The sequence below is a fragment of the Bos mutus genome, chromosome 9 (assembly GCF_027580195.1).
Source record: "Bos mutus isolate GX-2022 chromosome 9, NWIPB_WYAK_1.1, whole genome shotgun sequence".
In the NCBI taxonomy this organism is placed as follows: domain Eukaryota; kingdom Metazoa; phylum Chordata; class Mammalia; order Artiodactyla; family Bovidae; genus Bos; species Bos mutus.
Genome location: NC_091625.1, coordinates 23,850,062 through 23,855,167, shown reverse-complemented (window position 1 = coordinate 23,855,167; position 5,106 = coordinate 23,850,062). Strand labels below are relative to the sequence as shown.

Sequence of the window (5,106 nt, the reverse complement as noted above, 5' to 3'; positions counted from 1 at the left end):
AGAATCATCAAGAATGTTATTTACTATAAGATACGAGTTTAAAGCGGGGGGCGGGGGGTGGCGGTGAGGGACTTCTGAATATATGTCTTGACGATGCACAATAATCCATACTGCTCCACAGTAAGAGTATTTAAAAATAAGACTGGAAATTCTCTTTTTCCTTCCTTTTTTTTGTTTGTTTTGGTGGGGTGAAGTGGGTGGAGGGAAGTAGGAAGTTCTCTTTCTTACCTTTAAGAATTCCTTGGTGAACTTGAAGATGAGAAAGAAAATAAGCGCTGCTTTACAAAGAGTATTTTTATTTTAAATTTCTCTAACATTGATATTCTGGTTTTGCATGTGAAAGAGGATCGATATCTGGAAATAGTAATTTTTATATTGACATGAATTTTAGTGTAATATTTTATTTTCCAAGAGTAACACCTTGCATTAAAAATGAAATAACACATTTTAGGAGTGGTTTGCATACAAGCACTATCATTACAGTGAAACATAAAGATGCTCAAGCCCTGGTGATTAGTATCTCCAGCAATATATAAGACAAATATAGCATCAGGACAAAATTATTCATATGTTCATCTGCTCCAAAATAGATCAATGCCTGTTTTATGCTCGGCACTGTCCAAGGTGCTGGGTATGCAAAGAAATATCAAGAAATAGTTACTGTTTGGGTAGGCTCAAGCATGTTGACGAGAAATGGGATGATTTCCATATAATCCTTTAAATACCTTTGGAAGGTGGAAATGGGATGTCTATGACATCTGCCATGAATAGTTCAGACTTTGACTAACATACCAAAAATAAAGGGAAAACAGCAAGGTAAGATGTAATCACAATTTACTTGGAATCTGCTTTATTTTCTTAAGAAATACTAAGATTGATTTAAAATGGATAAAAACATTTTTCAGATTAATCTTTACAAATCAAATAATGATATTATAAACATAGTCTGTGGACACAAAATCCACCTCATGCTGCTTCTTTAAGAATTTGTACTCTGTTTAGGTATCAGTTTTTCCTTAGTCGATATTGTTTATTTCAATGCAATTAGTAACTTTAAAAACATCTAATAAAAATCAAGAATTGATTATCATACATCTTAAATCAAACAGCCAATGTACTTAAACATGTCATTTTATAATATAGTATTATGCAATTCAGGGTTTAAAGCTAATAATAAAGATTAAGTGCAAGCAGTGTTTAAGATGCTTCTTTACTCATGTAAAAGTGCCATAAAAAGAACTTTTGAATTGGAAATTTATCTGGCTTGCTATTTTATTTGCTAGTGACAGAGAAAAGCTGATGTTTTCAGATCCATCCTCTGTTTTCAAAGAATAATTTAGCTTGGATATGTGCCGTTGTCTTGACCACTACTGACATATGTGTGCTGTAAAAAAACATGTTATGTGAATTACATTTTAGATAATAGTTTATGAATCATAGACTCTTCGGGTTGTAAACATCATGATTTATCTTTTTAATCTCTAAGCAGGTTACAAACCACATTATACTTTAGTTTAGCCTAATTTCAGCCATCTCAATAAGGTCTGTTCTACAATCTCCTGGATCAAGTGAACACATGTTATAACTAAACATTAGGACCAAAAACTGAGGGTTAATTCATATACTGGATAAGGCTGCTACTTGTGAATGGCAGAAATTGCTACTCTACCACAGGTATTTTATTTACTCTTGTTTTTGCTGTTGTGTAAGTTTGCAATTGCATATTGCATACCAAACTTCTGTCGTACTACTTCTATAAATGTTCATGAATATCAACTCTTGATAATTCAATGTCTAGCCACTCATTATAGCAAAAATATTATCAAGCATCTGATTTTAATACCATTTCATTTTCAATCATAATCTTAGTGAAGATTTTTAACAAGTCTAGTAGTTATTATATAAATTCTATATACATTTAAGATTCTATACACATTTAAATTCTATATACATTCCATACACATAAATTTAATTAAGTTATTAAATTTTCCCTAATCTTATGAGTTTAACAGCTCAGAATTGTCAATTTTTACATATCAGTGCTTTAAGAATTTTTTGTCTTCCTACCCTAAATCCTCCTTCATCCCTGGTGGCTCAGATGGTAAAGCATCTGGCTGCAAAGTGGGAGACCCAGGTTCGATCCCTGGACTGGGAAGATCCCCTGGAGAAGGAAATGGCAACCCACTCCAGTACTCTTGCCTGGAAAATTCCATGGACAGAGGAGCCTTGTAGGCTACAGTCCATGGGGTCGCAAAGAGTCGTACACAACTGAGCGACTTCACTTCACTTCACTTCAATGTGAGTATAGTAGACATCCTAAAGTAATTTAGGATAGAGTAACCCATACTTGGGAGAAGGCAATGGCACCCCACTCCAGTACTCTTGACTGGAAAATCCCATGGGCGGAGGAGCCTGGTAGGCTGCAGTCCATGGGCCGCTAAGGGTCAGATGTGACTGAGTGACTTCACTTTCACTTTTCACTTTCATGCATTGGAGAAGGAAATGGCAACCCACTCCAGTTTTCTTGCCTGGAGAATCCCAGGGACAGGGGAGCCTGGTGGCCTGCCGTCTATGCGGTCGCACAGAGTCGGACAGGACTGAAGTGACTTAGCAGCAGCTTAGCAGCAACCCATACTTAAAGCTCAACATTCAGAAAACTAAGATTATGGCATCTGGTCCCATCACTTCATGGGAAATAGATGGGGAAACAGTGGAAACAGTGGCAGACTTTATTTTTTTTGGCTCCAAAATCACTGCAGATGGTGATTGCAGTCATGAAATTAAAAGACGCTTACTCCTTGGAAGGAAAGTTATGACCAACCTAGATAGCATATTAAAAAGCAGAGATATTACTTTGCCAACAAAGGTCTGTCTAGTCAAGGCTATGGTCTTTCCAGTGCTTATGTATGGATGTGAGAGTTGGACTGTGAAGAAAGTTGAGTGCCAAAGAATTGATGCTTTTGAACTGTGGTGTTGGAGAAAACTTGAGAGTCCCTTGGACTACAAGGAGATCCAACCATTCCATTCTAAAGGAGATCAGTCCTGGGTGTTCATTGGAAGGACTGATGCTGGGGCTGAAACTCCAATACTTTGGCCACCTCATGCGAAGAGTTGACTCATTGGAAAAGACCCTGATGCTGGGAGGGATTGGGGGCAGGAGGAGAAGGGAACGACAGAGGATGAGATGGCTGGATGGCATCACTGACTCGATGGACGTGAGTCTGAGTGAACTCCGGGAGTTGGTGATGGACAGGGAGGCCTGGCATGCTGTGATTCATGGGGTCGCAAAGAGTCGGACACGACTGAGTGACTGAACTGAACTGAACTGAACCCATGCTTCACTGTGAAACCTTAGAACAGCTTTTTCTATATTCTATTTGTAAATATTTTCTCCAGACTGTCTTTTGCCCTCTGATTTTGTGGTGTTTTGCACAAAATTCTTAATTAATATGTGGATATATTTTTCTTATTTTTTCTTTCTTTTTTTAAAAGAAACTTTATTTTCTGTCAACCTATTTCCATTTTGAGTTTGTTGAAGAACAACTTAAGACTACTCCGGGGTTGTTCCTACCTATTCAGTGGTCTGAGCAGTGGGAGCTGCAGACCAGTCTTCATTGACAGGCTTGAGTGGGGAACAGCTGAATAGACACAGAAAGCACCTACATACCTTCAGGCCAGTCCATCACCTTAGCTTAGGAAGCAGCGAACTTTGGAGTTAGAGTGGTCCAGTCACCTGGAAATTCCTCCCTGGTCACAGCCTTCTCAGCTGCCTCCTGCTTTTCTTTGTCAGTCTCTTCAGGATTTTTGGAGATGCAGAGATCAGATGTGACCTTCAGTGGGTGTTCACAGGAGATGGTGCCGCGCAGGTGCAGAACTTCCACTACATCAGACCCACTGAGTGAGCTCCCTTGTTGCACAGAATGGTGATGTCCACACAGCACAGGGGAGAGTCTGTGTTACATAGAGCAATGCTAAACGAGTTAATATATGAGGCTTCTGTAAGAGGCCAGTGGTCAGCCCTGGGATCAGTAACCACCAGAAGTCTTGGCCCCCGGAAGGCTGCCTGCATCTGGTTAGTGAAGTTTCCAGAAGTAAAGCGGCCAGCAATAGGAGTGCCTCCAGCGGCAGCCCTGGACTCCAGCACAACTGACTGGCCGGTATTCCTAGAGAATGTGAAACTGACATCAGTTGGGTTTTCAATGGCACCGATGACATGCTGCCAACAGAAGTTTCTCCCAGGTTCTCTTCATACCTATGATGTACATGCCATGAGCTCTCCTTTGGCAGATGTGCCATTCCATCTGGAAGTCAAGGTTGGGGCCACCTAAGTGGGTTCCTGCGGCAAGAAATTTGAGGACATCCTTCTCCTTCATTTGCATCACATCAAGGATTTTGGACATTGTGAAAGTTTCCCTTTAATTTAAAATGGAGATCCAGAACAGTGCTGTATGAGCTCCTGTCTTGGCGGTGCGGAAAGCCCATATACATTTTTCAATAATATATTTATAGCTGATAGACTGGCTTCAGAGATGGCAATGGCACCCCACTCCAGTACTCTTGCCTGAAAAATCCCATGGACGGAAGAGCCTGGTAGGCTGCAGTCCATGGGTCTCTACGAGTTGGACACGACTGAGCGACTTCACTTTCATTTTTCACTTTCATGCATGGGAGGAGGAAATGGCAACCCACTCCAGTGTTCTTGCCTTGAAAATCCCAGGGACAGGGGAGCCTGGTGGGCTGCCGTCTATGGGGTCGCACAGAGTCGGACACGACTGAAGCGACTTAGCAGCGGCAGCAGCAGCAGACTTTGGCTTAGAAAGGTCTTCCCATTACAAAGTTATAATATGTTTTCATGCATAGTTTTAATGCAAATATAATTTTTAGAAATTTAAAAATTAGCTGCTTTGAATAAATCTGGAAATTATTTTTGTGAACGATGTGCTATAGTAATTTAACTGTGGTTTCAGGAAGTAACCAGTTATCCTTTCTCCACTGGCTTAAAACTAATAGTAGTAGCTGTTCTTTGTCTTACTGAGATGATTATAATTATAAATGATATCTTTTGATTGCTGGTGAGGATGCTTCAGTTGTGTCTGACTCTTTGTG

The 5,106-nt window shown here is 40.1% G+C and overlaps 1 pseudogene; it reads right to left on the bottom strand.

Moving 5' to 3' along the window:
- Positions 1–3,550: 3,550 nt before the first annotated feature.
- LOC106701240 (small ribosomal subunit protein uS2-like) lies at positions 3,551–4,400 on the bottom strand (annotated as a pseudogene).
- Positions 4,401–5,106: the final 706 nt, after the last annotated feature.